This window comes from Labeo rohita, chromosome 13 (genome assembly GCF_022985175.1).
Source record: "Labeo rohita strain BAU-BD-2019 chromosome 13, IGBB_LRoh.1.0, whole genome shotgun sequence".
In the NCBI taxonomy this organism is placed as follows: domain Eukaryota; kingdom Metazoa; phylum Chordata; class Actinopteri; order Cypriniformes; family Cyprinidae; genus Labeo; species Labeo rohita.
The window spans coordinates 10,691,728-10,711,625 of NC_066881.1; the positions used below are offsets into that span (position 1 = coordinate 10,691,728).

The 19,898-nt window shown below is 36.1% G+C and overlaps 1 protein-coding gene across 2 annotated transcripts in view; it reads right to left on the minus strand.

Annotated features, from left to right (window-relative positions):
• marchf8 (membrane-associated ring finger (C3HC4) 8) overlaps window positions 1-18,604 on the minus strand; it is a 137,468-nt gene extending 118,864 nt beyond the window's left edge. The window contains exon 1 of one of the 2 annotated variants that reach the window (XM_051125725.1): window positions 18,344-18,604. The gene's annotated coding sequence lies outside the window, so the exon portion shown is untranslated. The remainder of the gene's footprint in view (window positions 1-18,343) is intronic. The other variant, XM_051125724.1, reaches the window with a different exon arrangement.
• Window positions 18,605-19,898: the final 1,294 nt, after the last annotated feature.

Sequence of the window (19,898 nt, forward strand, 5' to 3'; positions counted from 1 at the left end):
CCTACACCAGAAGCTGTAATAGAAACTACACTGAAGCTATTTTTAAATATCATATTGTATCACTGCTTTTTTTACTGACTTACTACTTTTAACTCTTATAAATACATTTATGTACAGTTGAAGTCAAAAGTTTACATACGGCTTGCAGAATCTGCAAAATGTTAATTATTTTACCAAAATAAGTGAGATCATACAAAATGCATGTTGTTTTTTTATTTAGTACTGACCTGAATAAGAGAAAATAATAGTTGAATTTATAAAAATTCCCCTGTTTACATACGCTTGATTCTTAATACTATGCTGTTACCTGAATGATCCACAGCTGTGCGTTTTTTTGTTTAGCGATAGTTGTTCATGAGTCCCTTGTTTGTCCTGAACAGTTAAACTGCCTGCTGTTCTTCAGAAAAATCTTTTAGGTCCCACAAATTCTTTTGTTTTTTTAGCATTTTTGTGTATTTGAACCCTTTCTAACAATGACTGTATGGTTTTGGGATCCTTATTTTCACACTCAGGACAACTAAGGGACTCATATGCAACTATTACAGAAGGTTCAAACACTCACTGAAGCTCCAGAAGGAAACATGATGCATTAAGAGCCGGGGGTGAAAACTTTTGAACATAATGAAGATGTGTACATTTTTCTTATGTTGCCTAAATATCATATTTTTTTCATTTAGTACTGCCCCCTTAGAAGCTACAGAAGACAAAATAAGTTAAAGTTACCATGATCTTCAAATTCCAAAAGTTTTCACCCTCCCCAGCTCTTAATGCATCGTGTTTCCTTCTGGAGCATCAGTGAGCGTTTGAACCTTCTGTAATATTGGACCTCAAAATCCTCCAGTCATTGTTCGAAAGGGTTAAAATACTCAGAAATGCTAAAAAACCAATTCTAGGACAAACAAGGGATTATCACTAAACAAAAAAAGTTTACTTTCAAGTTATTAAACCTAAAATTACACTACAAAGGGAAACACATCGTTCTTTCAGTAAAATAGTATTGACCAAAAATTACAAAAGTATCAAAACAGCAAACTTAAATGATCACTTGTATTTTTTCCTGATAACAATGAAAACTTAAAATGCTCCATCATTTTTGATTATACAGATAATGCATCATTTAACTGTAAAAGGTCTCACAATATCAACAAAACATTGTGCTTTTGTTAAATAGGGTTACTGATCAAATAACTGTCATGCACACCACTGTGCAGGAACAGAAAGTAATTGGTGAAAAAAATACTGAAACAGAGCATTTAAAAAAATAACAATGCGAATCAGTTCACTAAAATGAAAGGAAAATTAGCTTGGTACTAAAAAGCTACTCTGGCTTGAGCTATTGCACACCATTGAAAAAGTATTTAAGCTTTAGCCGCCTCACTACTTTTATTCAGTTTCTTACTCCGCCTCATTGGATCCTTAAAGGTGAATCTGTATTCAGCAAACACCTTGGTTGCAGTTTTCTATTCAGTCTTTTATTTCCAGTAGCAGGCGTCAACAGGATTAATCCCTGCTGTTTTTTCTAAACAGTTGCACAATCACACGCCTTATTATCTTGCATCCTTTGGATTTTACTCAAATGGGTAACGTCAGGTAGTGTCATATGTGACCGGAGTGATGATATCAGATAATTATTCAAAGCTTAATAAGTGGCTTACTGGCTTAAACCCCATCAGTGTGCTATATTACATGACCTCAAGATCAGAGCGGGACACAAACTCCGCCAGTGCTGGAACATCCTCACAGACTGTTAAGAGATTAGAGCGGGATAAACCGGACTTGATGTGTACTGATGAAAGCCTGCTGATCCTCACACAAACTCTGTGCTGCACAGCAGTACTTTCATTCCTTCATTTCACATTCAGAGACCAGAACGATCTAAAGAATAAATTATCATAATGTTTTGTGCGTCAACACGTTGTTCTTTTGGGACGCCGTAATTTATGGAGCGAAGTGTTACGGCACTGACCGACTCCTTGCTCGACACTGTCAGATCTGCTGTCTCTGAATAAGACAAAGTCATTACTATGACATATGTATGTCAGTTTATGTTATGAATGAACATGTGTTTCTGTCACGCATCTGCAGTGGAAACATTAAGATGTCCTAATCCCTGTTGAAAAAAACAGCATATGTTGGTTAGGTAGGTTTTGAAGCATGGATGCTGGCTTTAGCTGGTTTAAGATGGTCCTTAGCTGGTTTATGCTGGTCCTGAGCAGGGGGACCAGCTTAGGAACAGCTTAAACCAGCTCAAACCAGCATGCATGCTTCAAATCCTTCCTAACCAGCACATGCTGTTTTTTTCAACAGAGATGTTCTACATTATTAAACAGTTTCCTCTATTCTGAATACAACTGTAAAGCTATTTTAGATAAACCTGCCCCTAAACAGCACAACAAATCCAAACAAACTGTGATTTGTCATTTTCATGTTAATCAGACAACGGAACTGGACTTCATGTCTATAGAGGGTATGCACTGACGTCACTTTCCCGCCGGGAAACGCGCCCCCTCAGCCGGACTGAGTGGCAAAAGAGCCTTCAGCGTGAATGGATTTAATAGGGAAGATGCGAAAATGTGAGTAAAACAAACTAAAGGTTGCTGAACTTGATATAATGTTCCTAACAACTTAACAAATATCCAGTCATCAGTGGATATCGAAGCAGCCAAGAATTGTGTTTTCTAACACTTATATGTGTGTGATTTTGACGCCTGGGAATATAAATAAAGCAAATTTGCCTGTGAACTCATTTTGTAAATACAAAATAGGTTGGTATAAACCCCTGTGATCACTTATATCAATGTTACATATACCGTCATATCGTCCAGCTGAAAAACCTAGTTTTTGTCAGTGTTTATTTAAAAACATCCAGTTATGCAGAATTTAAGATGGTTAATATTTAGTTGATGACTTGTCAGTACGATATACTATAATACAATATATAGGACATGATTTTACTGCATAATTTAACATATTAACGTGAAATAATCAAAGCAAATGCGTGTTTCGCTGCCATACATCACATACATACATACATCACAGAGATGTCTATTTGACGTCTGCATTTACATCTGGAAGACGTATTTTTTAGAGTGTTTGCTCATTTGCAATAGGCCTATACGACGTTTTCTATCATATGTCAAATAGACGACTATTAGATTTTTATGATTTAGTATATATATAAAACTGACATCTTACAGACGTCTGTCAGATGTTGTGCACAGCAGATGTTTCCAGATCAAGTTCAGCCTTCCAGATCTTGCAGACGTACCTGTGCTGTCTGGGTTAGGTCTATTTTTATTACCTCAAAAATGTATTATAATTATTCGATAACTTGATTAAGCAACAGATTAATCAACCGATTACTCAATTACCAATATAATCATTAGTGACAGCCCTAAAAAGGTGTGTTTGAATTTGTTTGCAGCTGGATTTGCCATCCATCATGAGATCTAGCCATCTAGACTTGCTTTTTGCAGTATTTTGATGGCATACGTCATAGTTACGTGACGTTGGCGCCGTCTCGAGTTGAAAAAAAATTCAGCTCAGACACCGATCGGTCTGCGCAGTGCTGCATGAAGTCGAACAAACACATGACCTCAGGGTACACATGCATTTTTGAACACACACAGACACAGTCTCTGCTGGCTCAAACAAGAAGAGTCTTCTAAGAAAGTAAACCCTTCTCACACTTTGAAGACAAATCCTGCAATTTTAATGGGGACGGCAGACCTTCCCAGATTTTCTGCATTAGTTGTAGTTTCTGTCAAAGCGTCTCTCCATCCGCACAGACTCAGAGCAGAGCACGGGAGGAAACTGGATAGTGGCTGACTTCATGTTTTGCAAGAGGAGCAGGATGAAACGTTTTGAAAACTTTAGTGAGGAAGACGAAACTGCAGACTGCATCAAAACATCAAAAAGAGTCCCTAAAAAGCATAGAGACATTGAAAAATCTCAATTTTGTGAAACACGGTGTACGGATGGCATCGCTTTGTTATTATGTGATTCTGCTGCTTTTAAGTGCAGATTATTCAAATGGCAGCTTGGTTTCAGTAAATGCTTTTCTATCTATCAAAATGTTAATGGCCGGTTAGTGGGCAAAAGGAGGTGCTCATTTAGGGCACACTCTTGTTTCTGAACGCATAAACGCCTGGATGCAAAATTAAAGCATAATGCGTGAATAATTGGGTCATGCAAAGGTTTCTTGGTAATCTGCCAGCAGCATCTAGCCAAACAACTTAACTGTTTATGAAGCATGTCTGCACCGGCAGAATTCATACAGACATGATAACAATAATAAAATCCAATAGATAAATTTTTAAAAAAAGCTAAAAACCAGCCAAAAGATAAAGCATTTGATATGTGCCTTATATATGATATATAGTTTACATATTACAAAAGCTTGCATTAAATACACCAATGTTCAAAGGTTTGGGGTCTCTTATGCTCACTAAGACAGCAATGACTTTATCAGAAAGACGTAGGCAATATTGTGAAACATTATTACAATTTAAAATAAATGTTTTCTATTTTAATATATTTTAAAATGTAATTTATTCCTGTGATGCAAAGCTGAATTTTCAGCATAATTACTGCAGTCTTAAGTGTCACATGTTCCTTCAGAAATCACTCAAATATGCTGATTTGGTGCACATACTTTTCTTTTAATTATTAATGCAGAACAAATATTTTTTTTGTGCATACTCAGACTTGTTCAGGGCTCTTTGATGAATATAAAGATCAAAAGATTTATTGCACTTAAAGCAATTATTTTTTTTAATAAATCTTTTATGACATTATAAATGTCTTTACTGACACATTTTACTGTCACATCCTTGCTGAATAAAAGTATTAATTTATTTTAGGGAAAACCTCACTGACACTAAACTTTTGAATGGTAGTGTGTATCTTACTTTGATTTATATATTACATTTATATTTAAATGCTCATAAACTACAGATCTGTTATATCTATCCATAGCATTTCGTTAAAAAACTAAAAGTTATAGTCTGTTAAAACATTTTACCACATTTGAAAACATTCCAGTGATGTTTTATAGTCACTTTTAAAACAGGAGAATGAGCATGTCCATTTTTTGCTATGAAAAGAAAGGCAATAATGCAATGTGAGATTCTATAAAATTGCCCCATACAAATACAGTTATGGCACCGCAGAATCAATTCATGGTTCTACACTCATTACGGTGGTCTCAAGCAGCATCAGGGACAGCGGGGAAAAAAAGCACTGAGACGAAAGTGCAAAATTCAGCATCATTGATTTTTCATCACACACTGGAACAAAATATCTTCCCTTGAATTTCCTGCTTTCACTTCTTAATAAAACTTAAGGTTACTGCCACAATAAGAGGGAAATGGCATTTGCAGAACAATAACAAAAGAAAAACACAGCATGTGCTGCAGACAGTACTATGGTTAATTACTACCTTAAACCAAGAGGATGTAGTTAAAATACTAAGGGGTTATTTACACTTCTGTTTACTTCCTGTGGAACACAAAAAGGAGTTATTAAAAAGTCAAAGCTGTTCTTTTACAAAGAATATTCATGATGATGCACAGTATTATAAGCAAAGTTTAGCTGTTAACCAAATTCAACCACAAATGAAAAAAATTACTATTAGGTAATTCAAAATGTAGATGAGTTTGTTTGTTCATCGAGTCAGTTTTGGAGAAATTTAGCATTACATCACTTGCTCACAAATAGATCCTCTGCAGTGAATGGGTGCCGTCAAAACGAGAGTCCAAACAGCTGATAAAAACATCACAATAATCCACATGACTCCTGTCCATCAATTAATGCATTATGAAGTAAAAAGCTGAGTATTTCTAAGAAAATTCAAACCAAATTAAAGCTGCAAGCAGCGTTAAAAGAACCCTCGCACCTGGGCTCACCACCTTTAGAAAAACAGCAAACGGTGAGCAATATGCATTTAAAGTGGAAAATATAGGGGGAAAATCTCACAGTCATTTAAATGTGCCAAACTTCCTTACGACTATAACTGAATATTGACATGTAGATGTCTTTATTTTTATCGAACATATGAAGTTTGGTGCAGATTTTGTTCCATGGTATGTTCCAGCATGATTTATCCTGTTGCCAACAGGTGCCCGACATGCCTTTAGATGTCTTCAGGCCAGGACTCTTACCAAACGTGAAGTTTGGTGCAGATCGGACATTGCATGTTTAAGTTAGTGTAAAACAAGTCATTTCCTGTTGCCAGCAGGTGGCAATATGATTGTAACAGAATATTGGCCTTTAAATGTGTTCTTATTGAACATGTGAAGTTTGGGGCAGATCACACATTGTATGACAGAGTTACAACACCTTTTATTCCCATGGCGAAACATCGAAATTTGTCAGGATGCCACACACACGCCAGCAACTCATGATCGTCGCATTTTAACATTGCAAAGGCCTTTTGAGTAAACTGACCAAATATAATATTGTTGTTGTTAAATCTCAAAGAGTTTGTTAGGGCATAAAACATGCCACTTCCTGTTGCCACCAGGTGGTGGTATGACTATAACTGAATATGATAATAGGCATGTGTTCTTATCAAATGTGAATTTTGGTGCAGATCGGACACTGTATTGCTTAACTATAACAACTTTATGTTTCATGGCGAAACAATGTTTGTCAGGCTGCAATAGACACACCGTTTAACAAAAACTCAAGATCTTCGCAACTTAAGGTCACAAAGGTCTTTAGATTACACTGACCAAATTTGGTGTTGATCTGTTTAAATCTCTAGGAGTTTGTTTAAATGCAATGCCTGAAAATGGCAAAAACAACACAAAACTTGCAGAAAAATGTGAAATAACAGACTTCCTCTTGGGTTTTGGACTTCGTACCGAGGGACTTTTTTGTAGGTATTGGTGTGTTACATATGTCAACCAAATTTTGTACATGTACGTGAAAAGTAGCTCGAAGGGCACTTCGTTGAAATTTCATAGGTGGTGCTATTAAGCCATTTTGACACACCCACTTCTGAAACCCATATCAGGTTTAAATTTTCACCACTTTTGGTGTGTATGCACAGTTTCATAAATTTGCAAGCATGTTTAGGCCCTCATAAATGCAATTCATTTTGGAGAAGAAGAAGAAACTGAGCAATTCCAATACCTTGGGCACTAATTATGAGTCCATAATCCATAATAATGCTTCTTTCACTAAAAAAAAGCCCATCCCCTATTGTCATATCACATGAAAATCCACAGACATAATTGTTAGGAATTGTTTTGGACTGTTTGGGCTTGTAAACAGTGTTTGATCAATGCATATTTGTTTCCCAATTCAGAAGAGAGAACTGAAGAAAGCAATATTATGAAGAGGGTCTAGTATTTTAGCTGGAAGCAATGGTTTTGAAATTACAAAACATCTTAATTATGGTTTTGTTTATTACAAACATGCAGCTTTTCTTTCGACAAGATGTTAACTGATGGATTTGAGTCGTTTGTATTACTTGTGGATTATTGTGATGTTTTGATTAGCTGTTTGGCCTCTCATTCTGACGGCACCCATTCACTGAAGAGGATCCATTGGTGAGGAACAGAGTAATGTTGAATATCTCCAAATCTGTTCCGATGAACAAACTCATCTGCATCTCGGATTGCCTAAGAGTGAGTAAATTTTCTTTTTTTTAGGGTGAACTATTATTTTAATGTTCAATTGGAAACGCTGAGAAGCAGCTGGGCAGAACTGTTTGGAAAATACATAAGAAAACAAGGAAAAAACTGGTCCAGAGCCTTGGGTCTCTATATGAAATACAACAAATAAAACAGCTCCAAACTGTGAAACACACAACCCTATACACATACAGCTTGTTGGTGTACATACTAATCAGGCCTAGGCTATCATCATAAGCACACAAGTGATGATGACTGAACAGCACTGCAATTCATCATTTCATAAGTGGATTATAATTGTTTTTTTCTTTGAGTGGCCCAAAGAGCTGTACACTCCATCTCTATTAAAACACATTTTCTGCGTCCAAATGGTCTTACTCAGAGCAAAAAAGCAAATAATCTGTAATGGAAAGTGTGATTCAACTCAAACTAATGTACAAAACAGAGACATGGTGTCCAAAAACAGTTCTAATATGTACTCTTATCTACACACCCAAAACAGTGTATTTGTATATATACAGTGGGCCCAAAAGACCACAAAGTTATTAAAGGAGAAGTCCACTTCCAGAACAAAAATTTACAGATAATGTACTCGCCCCCTTGTCATCCAAGATGTTCATGTCTTTCTTTCTTTAGTCATAAATAAATTATGTTTTTTGAGGAAAACATTTCAGCATTTTTCTCCATATAGTGGACTTCTATGGTGCCCCGAGTTTGAACTTCCAAAATGCAGTTTAAATGCGGCTTCAAAAGATCCCAAATGCGGTTGTAAATGATCCCTCAAACTCTTGTCTTGTCTCGCTCTGCCTGAACTCTGTGTATTCTGGCTCAAGACAGTTAGGGTATGTCGAAAAACTCCAATCGTATTTTCTCCCTCAACTTCAAAAATCATTTCAAAATCATCCTACATCGCTGCAGAAGTACCGACCCCGTGTTTGCAAAGTGAACATGCAAAGATGATCAAACACCCTTAACAAAAAAAGGTAAAACAGAGATATAGGATGATTTTGAAGTTAAGGGAGAACATGAGATGGGAGTTTTTCGACATACCCCAACTGTCATGAACTGGAAAAAAACAGTAACACAAGATGAGCGTTTGACATTAAAAAGTATATAAATTGTATTTTTTAATGAAAATAACCATTCGGTTTGCTAGATAAGACCCTTCTTCGTCGGCTGGGATCATTTACAACCACATTTAGGATCGTTTCAAGCCACATTTAAACTGCATTTTGTAAGTTCAAACTCGGGGCACCGTATCAGTCCATTATATGGACATTATATTCTTTACGACTGAAGAAAGAAAGACACGAACATCTTGGATGACAAGGGGGTGAGTACATTATCTGTACATTTTTGTTCTGGAAGTGAACTTTTTTTCTTGTGCTTTGCTGCTATTGGTATTTTTTTTTTAATCATAATTCAAATATTATGATAACAAATACCCATCTGCAACATCAAGCAGCATAACTGACTGTTTTTGTACATCAAACACAAATGTAAAAAGCCACACCTGCTCTACTTTACCAAAAAGTTAGATAGCATGCAGTGTCATAAAAGAGAAGAAAATTTATACAGTTTGAAGGTCCTAATAACAAGGTGATCATTTATTTATTCAGTAAGTCTGAACTCAAGCGAAGCATTGCGGTTATTAAAATCTCTCTCGCACACTGGCGAAGTACTGCTGCAACGGCAGTCTGCTTCACCTAAAGCTTTCAGATTTGCATTCCCTTGTCATCTGAATTAGCCACTATGACATTTGTGTCATTTTTGTTATATCTGTCAGCTTTAAATTCATGCAAAAGCTGATATGACTTTATTCTGGTTCAACAGTCATGTCTGTCACTTGTCTGCGGTAGAAACCTTTGAAGTAAGGGACCTAGACATGACATTTTCAGCAAATCTATCCATGTTTATAGTCTACGTCTATCAGCTTCAAAGTCACCTATATTTGTGTGTGTGTGTGTGTGCACACCAAGCACCAATTTCTTTTTCCAAAAACATAAATATTTCATAGTGATTCCAAACAATGAATAGTAGTGTACACAAAACACACAGTGTTTCTTTTCCAGATTATATCACATGCCCTCTAGTGTTGTTAAACATCTTTCTTTTTCGTTTGTCACCTAAACCTAGCGAGGCTGTGTAGAATTATTTAGTATTACCATATGTTACTCATAAATGCATCCTTGATTCCCATAGCTGTACTATGAGCAGTGATGTCTAGACAATGCTGCTTGCTATTCTGTAACATCCGTCCTTTACTTTCGCCCTTGTTGGAAGATGAGTTTGTTAATATTTAACTAGGTTCTGGCAAAATACATGTTAGAGAAACTGCATCTGACTGCCCATCTGACTGTATTGTTTCATCTTTTAACAAGCACAGCAGCACGCTGTTGATCTGAATGAGGCATCTCTGATTCACCCCTTAAAGAAGATGGCTTACATGCTTTTGTTGCTGGGTTTTTACAATGGTGAATGTACTGAATAATGAATAAATGAATACAAAGTACATAGGGATTCCAAAGCAAACATGGTGACTCCCAATTTGGCCCACCTCTACTTCTAGGAAATGTCCTATCGTAATTTATGACTCTGTTTGGAATAAAATACTAGCTTGCTGCTAACTGAATACTTCACATATAGTGTACATTGTATATTGACTACTATTTTTTTTAAATTGCTGTCATCTGTTGTCACAACGTGGCAATTAATCATCTCAAAAACACACTACCGGATATTTCAGTAAGGAATATAATACAATCATTCATTAAAGGAGAAGTCCACTTTCAAAACAAAGATTCACATATAATGTACTCACCCCCTTGTCATCCAAGATGTTCATGTCTTTCTTTCTTCAGTCGTAAAGAAATTATATTGTTTAAATGCGGCTTCAAGCGATCCCAAATGTGGTTGTAAACGATCCCAGCCGAGAAAGAAGGGTCTTATCTACCGAAACGGACGGTTATTTTCATTAAAAAAGTACAATTTCAATACTTTTTAATCTCAAACGCTCGTCTTGTCTTGCTCTGCCTGAACTCTGTGTATTCTGGCTCAACTCCAATCGTATTTTCTCCCTCAACTTCAAAAATGATTTCAAAATCAACCTACATCAGTGCAGAAGTACCGACACAGTCTTTGCAAAGTGAACATGCAAAAAAGACCAAACGATTTATTGGAGAACATGAGAACCGGAACAAAAACAGTCCAGGCAGAGTAAGACAAGACGAGCGTTTGACATTACAAAGTATATGAATTGTATTATTTTTATTAAAATAACCGATCGTTACGCTTGATAAGTCCCTTCTTCCTCGGCTGGGATCGTTTACAACCCCATTTGGGATCGTTTGAAGCCGCATTTAAACTGCATTTTGTTCAAAAAAGTTTAAAATCGGGGCACCATATCAGTCCATTATATGGAGAAAAATGCTGAAATGTTTTCCTCAAAAAACAATTTCTTTACAACTTTTTTTTTAAAATGGAATTCTCCTTTGAGGAATTAGAGCTCGTATACAGCAAAAATGCATTATCAACCAAATTTCAAAAACTTCCCCAGCTCAAATTTTTGATTTTACTAGTTTTTGGGGTTTTTTTTAAGAAAGATACACATGTATAGTTATGAAAGCCAAAATATTAAATGTCATGGATGAATATTTACTGTGTAATCCACTATTTTGTAGCAAAATGTCAATTTTCACCTGAAATTCAGAGTCAAGTTACAGGGGGGTAAAAATGACTTCAGAAAGATGGCAGCATCATTATTTTATTTTTACACAGAGATTGGTAGTTATATTAGTAAAATCTGTTGACTTCAGTAATTTTTGTTGCATTATGTGCCAGTGGTGACCAATTTAAAAATGGGGAAACAGCACTTTTCAAAATTTTCTCCAAAGTTTGCATGCCTGTAACTCAAGAAGTATTAAGGATATCTTAATGCCCTTTTAGATATTGGGTCTTAACAAACTTTCCCTTTGGCATCTTCATTTATAAGACCCTATGAGATTCGGTTCCAGAGATAATGGAAATTCAATATGGCTCCAGGAGTAAATCATTAAAATTTACACATTTTCAGTGGTCAAAAGCCAAATGTGGGTCAGTTTGCAAAAATATGAGACTTTTCTTTTAAAGAGGAATGTCTGAAGAACAAATAATGTTAAAACTAGAGATGTATCTCAACTGCATTGAACATACCAATACTGACCCCCCTCTACAAAACAATGGATTACTCAGTCAATATTCATTGATGTTAAAATGTAATATTTTGGCTTTCATCACTATACATGTCTATTTTTCTTCAGAAAAAAATATTAGCAAAGTCAAAAATTTGAGCTGGGGACCTCTAGTTGAGTTGAATGACCCTGCTTTTTTTTTTTTTTCCTTTTAAATCCTGAAGAAAAAGTATCAGAGTTTCCACAAAAATATTAAGCAGCACTGTTTTGAACATCAAAAATAATAATAAATGTTTCTTCAGCAGCAAATCAGCATATTATAATTGATTAATGAAGGATCATGTGACAATGAAGACTGGAGTAACTTACTGTATTTTTTTTAAATATCATAAATAATTTAAAAATATATTTAAAAAAAAATTAACATAATTAATAATAAATACAACTGTTTAATTTAACTTAGTTAGATTAAGTAAATGCAGTCTTGATGAAGATAAGAGATGCCTTTCAAAAACATAAAAAAATATTACCACCCCATTTTTTGTACAAGCTCCAAAAAAAATGAGTCAAGAATTGAGAGAACTGTCAAGTGCATTGCAGGATTCAGTACTGCACATACTTCTACTCTTAGCATACTGTGGACAGTATATTGATTATATCCTTAAAAAAAAAACACTGCAGAAATAGTATGTTAATATGTTATCCGAAACACAGTCCATGAAGCTGAGGGCAAGGGTCATGAGACAGTGTAGTGGGCAAGTGCACTAATGTAAATAGCAAAGCCTGGAAGCATGTGTCCAGATTAGTCAAACAAGGCAAATGTTCTCCCATCTCTAAATAACATACTACTGTGTCTTGTCTCGGCTATAATATTGTACCTAAGTGAGATCAAAAGTTTATTATGCTATATTAAAACCCAACAGCACATTCATTAGCAGGCCATGACAGGACACTGTAAATACATGGCTATTGGCCATCTTAAAAATGTCTGTAATATGAACACTTTTGCATTACAAACAAATATGACTTCCTGCATCATTACAGAATACTGTTCAAAGTTTAGCCGATATGCTGTTCATAGATGATAAACCTTTAAGCACCACTCATCTTGCAAACTGCTGCCATACTGTATGCGCTTTAAGCAATGTAATAAAATGTTGGCATAGTTAGGGCCCTAGAATCGCAATGGAATCGCGGAATCCAGTCATAAAAATGGAATTTACAGTATAATGCGGAACATCATGGAATTTGCCACATTTTGGATGAATAAATTAAAAGTAGGTCAGTACATTTAAATCAAAAACGCAACATGAACTAGTGTCTGTGACTATTAAGCCGCAAAAATACTATATAAAAATGAATCCTGCGTTTTCTGCAAGTCTCTGTGTGAATGAATGGCACAGACGGACGGTTTTGTTTACTACTCACATACCGAGGCGTACGTGATACTAGCAGTGATTTCAGCCTCTGTCGCCTCAAAATATATGTACATGAACACAAGCATAATCTCTTGGGCTGCTCTGAGAGTCACTTCATGAGCATTTTACCGTTTCGTTTGAGAAAAACTATTGTTATATGACATAACAGAAACAGACAGACAAACAGAAACTTACAGGCGACCTTACAGGCCTTCAATTTCAATTGATTTGATAAGCTTTTTTTAACATTATTTTTTAACTTTACCATTAAAACATGAGTCTGAAAAAATTAAAACGGGGAAAAAAACGAAATGGCTATTTTATAGGGCCTTAAAATGTAATTTTTGTCCAACTTTTAATAAATCACAGTTAAATTGTGTAAGTTTTATGATTTTGGTTAATTTTACATGCTTTTTGATTAATACTTTTTTTTTTTTTAATTTAACCATTAAAACAGAGTCTAGAAAAATTAAAATGGAAAAAAATGAATTTGTAAAAAAAAAAAATAAAATGGAATTTGGAAATAAAAATATTTCATAAGGTCCTATATAGTCATGTGTTTTGGAGAAAACTGTACCTGTACCTTTTTAGCACCACTCGCTGGACACTGCAACTGTTGCAAAACGTGCAAGAAGTAAAGAAATATCATATTTGACACCAAAATATTTGTCATGAGCTTGGGTTGCAAATCTTTATGGCCTCGTTTACACTGCAGGACTCGATGCCAATTTCTGATTTGTTGCCCATATCCGATTTTTCTGCCAGTTCTTTCAATTGTGACCCATATTCGATTCATGTGTTGCCATACCATCTGAAACCACAAACTAGCCAAGATGGATGAACACAAAATATGCTTGAAGCTAGACCTGCAATATATGCAAAGGTTACCAAACATCACCATGATGTTGTCATTTACCGCCTCCACATGTTTTTTCCTGAGAAGAAGATGACGTCATTAAACAGCAGAGAAGCACCAGTTTTAATGTACAAAACGCAATGCCTCAGAAAAGCCAAGCTGCATGTTTGACAGTCGCATTGGCACATATCCGATTTATTTCCACATATCAATGAGGTCTGAAACCGATTTCAAAATATGCAAACGCATGTGTTTTTTTCCTGTTTACACAATCATAGAATGCATCCGATCTGTCACAAAAACGGAACTGGGTCTCACTGTGTAAACAAGCCTAAGATATTCTGGTCTCTAGATATGTCTTGCGTCACTACTTCATGGTAAACCTATGGGATTTTTCTGCCTCTCCTTAAAAAGCCCTGCAAATTTAAAGTGTAATTCATGCTGATAATACAAATAGTGTGAGCCAATGGTTTGTTCAAATCACTAACCGTATGCATGAGCAATATAATACTGATGTTTCCCATAGCAAACTCCACTAATTACTTAGTGAAAAACTTGAATCCGCCAGAGGGGACAAATTAGTGGAATCCAAAAAATGCTCTATTTGTAGCTCTAAGTATTAGATCTCATTATGGATTTTCCTACAGTCTTACAATAAATCGTTAAGTGTCTTGGCTAATGCCGGAGTGGTTATTCAAAAGCTCCGTCAAGTGCATCAAGCACATTCGAGCACAAAGGTGAATGTGCTTCATGAATAGACAGCATTAAAAGCAATGCACACATACAGACTGTCAAATAGCAGTCAATTTTTTCAGGAATTCACCCTGTTAGAGTTTTCCAATGTAGCTGCAATTTAGAAAAATGTTTTTGGTAATTAAATGGCTTTTTGGGGTCAAACCAATTTCAGAGAATCTAATTACTTTCTACTGTAACTACCTACAGCAGTTTTTAGTTTTCTGTCAGAAACACAACTAATTTAAAAATATAACAGTGCAAGTGGTTGCACAACTTAATCAATATGTTTATTTTAAACCTGTCACGTTCACGACCTATGCTGAAGCATTTGTGCATTTGGCTATATCTAGTCAGACTGCAGACGGCAGTAGCATAAAACTCAGTGATAATTCAACACCTTCTTCCAAAGGAGGAATTGCACCATTTGATACGGAGATATACAGCTTTTCGTGGCAGGTCTGTCCTGCAGCTATACATTTTTATGCTAATCATAAACATTTCATGCAGTGAAGGCCCAGGGGCGGAGCTTGCCTTTTCTGAATGAGGATGCAAATGAGAAACCCTGACTTGAAATGTAAAATCCAGAATCTGGATACAACTTATATGAAAAATGTTTAACGCATGCTTCAAAAATGTATGGGAAAAGGCTGAATATTGTTTGCAGCATGATGGATGGGTTATTGGATTTCTATTGGACTATGGAATATTAGCACCCATTCACTGCCATTATAAACCCAGGACTTTTTTTATATATATGACCCTGGACCACAAAACCAGTCATAAGTAGCACAGGTATATTTGTAGCAATAGCCAAACAATACATTGTATGGGTCAAAATGATTGATTTTTCTTTTATGCCAAAAATCATGAGTAAAGATCATGTTCCATGAAGATATTTTGTACATTTCCTACCATAACTATATCAAAACTTAATTTTTATTAGTAATATGCATTGCTAAGAACTTTATTTGGACAACTTTAAAGGTGATTTTCTCTATATGTAACAAATATTGTCCTATCTTAACAAACCACAAATCAATGGAATGCTTTTTTCAGATTTCTGATGATGTATAAATGACTGGTTTTGTGGTCCAGGGTCACATATACAACTCCAACTGTATTTGTCTAAAAGAAGAAAGTCATATACACCTAGTATGGCTTGAGGGATGAGTAAATCTTTTTTTTTTTTCATTTTTGGGTGAACTATCTCTATTCAACAACTTACTATCTTACAATTCTAAAGTAAGGAAAACAAGATCTACCCTATGCATGTACAGCATTCTGCATTACTCAACCTATTCATTAAGTCTTATCACTAAAACATCCCCGTTTATCATTTACAGCTTCACGTAAGCTGAGATAAGACTCACACCAAGGCACACAGACGCCACGAATGCCAGCACACGTAACATTTGGCAACATGGAAGTAACAGGAAAAATCTTGATACAATGCACTAAGGTCTTCCTGGACGAACTACATTTTTTTTTTTTTTTAGCAAAATTCACTGGAAGGGAGGCAACTCTGCCATTCCTGAAGCACATCCCCCCACATGATATGTTCTTAAAAACCTCAAGCAAGTTCAATAACAAGCAAACAGGATCAGAAAATGCAAGCTTGGCATGCAAAGCCATGTATTGTTATATTTATTGTGACATTCTGCTGTTAAGATAACAGTGGCAATGCAAAAACGATAAGAAAGTGTATAAAAAGTCAAACTGTTCAGCAAGATGTGATAAGACTAATGTGACAAATACAGTCATGTTATTATAAAAAAGGCTATATTATTTTACTACCATCCTGTCAGCAAGATGCACTTACTTCTCCAATTACTTATGTAATTTATGATTTAGAGTATAAAAGAGTTATTACTCTAATCAAGTAAAGAGGACCTAGATTAACCTTAGTGGTTAAATAAGGACGTTGTGACAAGGCCTATAATTATTAGTAAATATATGAAACAAGTGCTTGTTTAATACTAGACAGAAACTGTCTTAAATTACAATCATTTTCATTGGAGCAAATTGTAACGTATTTGAAATGCTATATTATTTACGTTTGCCGAGTTCTATACAAATCTATACAGAAATTGGCTTAAAAAAGAAGTTTGTCACTAGAGTAGATATTTATCCTCGGACTCATTTAGAAGTGTCTTACTGTAGTAACAAAAATATAAAAATACACTTAATAATAATCAATTATACAGTATAAACAAAATAATGCGCTTACCGCCATGGCCATCAACATCAACAAAACTGGCAGCTCAAAACCATCCTTCAATTGTGAAAGACAAGGCGTGTATGAATGTGCCTGACACCATAGAGTCACTGATCCACCCTTTAAAGCTATTAATGCTAGACAGTAGCCTAACGCTAGCAAAAAGCGAAATAAAATGTTTACAGTACGCACTTAAGTAGCGCTGTAATCCATTCTGCATTGAGCCAATGCATCCATCCAACAGACCTGCCGCAATCCAAGCGCGCTGGGTACTCTGCCTAGTTAGTAACGTTGGCGATTCGGGAATCGTCTTCGGAGTCGAATCTTTTCGATGAATCATTTGAACTGGTTCGCTAACGCGCTTTAACATAAATGAATCAGACGCGAGTGAACAACTCACTGTCTGGCTAGTAGCCAAATATAGCAGCAACTTTACGAATAAAACCTGAAATGTGTTAAGTGTTTACGTACGTACGTATGATAGCAAAACTACTTCACCTAAGTGATTTAGAAAACATTTTACTGTTGTTACATACATATAAAAAACATAAACAGTAACAAACAGCAATATTTACCAAGCTTTTACATGTAAAAGCCTTGCTTAGAAGTCAAAAGTCGCGCTTTGGCGAAATTACGTCACGGGATTAAAAAGAATCATTTCTGAGGTGTTCGACTCTTTTAAAACAGCTGTTCAAAAGAATCGATTTGAGAACTGTGCACCCACCAGAGCGACCGCAACCAAAGCGCTTGTTTTTTTCTCGAGTCTGGTGTTACACTGATTCCCAGCAGCTTACTCTTTTGTAGGTTACACATCGTTCACTAGCAATAGTTTTGGCGTACAGTATTAAAACAGTTTTGCTGATGACTCGCGACGAAGAATGACAGCAGCTGCAGACCACCGGATAGATTTGTCTTACAGTTTCATTTCGACAGCATACTCGCTAAAAACAGATACTGTTGCATTTCACCGTCTGTTCATTATTAGCACGAACACTGTCAAAGGAAATACAGCACGTATAACAGCAGAGCTGTTTAGCAGTGTTTCTGCGCGCACCGAAACAACGAAGGCACGAGCTGCAGTGTTGTTTATACAATAAACCAATGTTTTCTGCAGGGCTGAACGAAATGACATGCGAATGATACATTTATAACATGTATGCAAGACGGAATTCCTCTGTGCAAATGCCAAAAAAGGTACACATTATTTGACGGCGAGTTAAGAGACGCCCGTGTGTTTTCTTCCAGTGACAGCGGTACAGTGTTTAGCCTCTTAATGCACGTTTACGCGATTCGCTCAAATGTTTACTTACCTCGTCTTCCCCAATCTATACAAACGATGTTTTTGTTTTTATTTCACAGTCCCCATCTGATCAGCGTGCGTCATGTCCACCGACTTCCGCGTTCGGGGTGGAAAATCGGGCTGATAAAGAAAATAAATCGGAGAGGGCATGCGCGTACTATCGACTACTCCAGTGCTAATAATTTATATACACAGCTGATCCAGTGGTGTGGGGTTATAAATCATTGTTCAAATTCTATTTAGAAACGAGCAAGAACTTTTTTGTTTTTGCGAGTTCTAGCGATGGATCCCTTTGTGTTTCTACTGTCTGATTGTTTGAGATTCATGCGTCTATACAGTCATTAGTTACAATGGTGCAATATAGGGTGTGTTTTTAGTTCGTTACAGGTTTTTTTTAATGAAATGAATTGAAAGATGCTCCTTTCTAGTGTTTAAACACAATAAATGAACCTTGATTACACAGGGCTGGGCTCGATGTGCCCTGCTCCTCCTCGTCTTATTTGGAGGAACACAACAGATGATCTTATGTGTCATGATAGAGGAGAGAACAGCTAAAGGCTGTGTCATGCTTTCAAAGGGTTTACACGTTTTATCCGCACATTCTGTGCTCAGAGCATTGTCTAAACAAGTTTTGATTCATTGTTACGTAATGCTGGTGGTTATGAATCGTGCATGCATGAATAAAGTACAACAGTCTGGGCGCTACAATCAATGACAGCATTTGTGTGTGTGTGTGTCGATATGTCATCATATGTAAAACTAGTTTTTCTTGATATTCCTGCATTCTAAGATGCATGTTTTCTTAAAGGACATAGGACAAATCTTAAAGGAGACCTACTATGCCTTTTTACAAGATATAATAAGTGTCAGGTATCCACAGTGTCTGTAAAGTTTCAGCTCAAAATACCCCACAGATCATTTATTACATCATTTTAAAAATGCCCTTTTTGAGTAAATGCGCAAACACGCTGTTTTCGTGCATGTCTCTTTAAATGCAAATGAGCTGCTGCTCCCCGCCCACTTTTCCAGAAAGGCTGTGCTTTTAGTATTTTACCCTCCAGAACACCATTTTTACCTGGATACCCCCTCAAAATGTGATTAGGCCAGTTTTGATTAGAAATTGGGTGGGTTTTATGAAAACCTGGCAACTTTGCTCAGATCAGTGTTGCCAAGTGTGTGGTTTTCCAGCTGAATTGGGCTAATATTTTAACGCATCCAAAGCTCAAATCCGAAATGTCCACATATGCATATGATCAGAACTCCCGCACACTTTCGATTGGAAATGAATGACTTTCGATCTGACGCTTGTTTGTTTGCGTGGGTTGTTTTTCATGTCCACAGGCAACCTTGTTCAGATCAGTGTTGCCAAGTGCACGGATTTCCAGCAGATTTGGGTTACGTTAACTGTTGCCGTGGCTTGTTTTTCATGTCCACAGTTTGAAGTTACCCCGATAATGTAATATTTAGCCCTTGGAATGCGAATTTTACCATGGGAACCCTGCCAAAAAAAAAAAAAAAAAAAAAGGTGTATTTTACCCTCCAGAATGTAATTTATTACCAGGGGA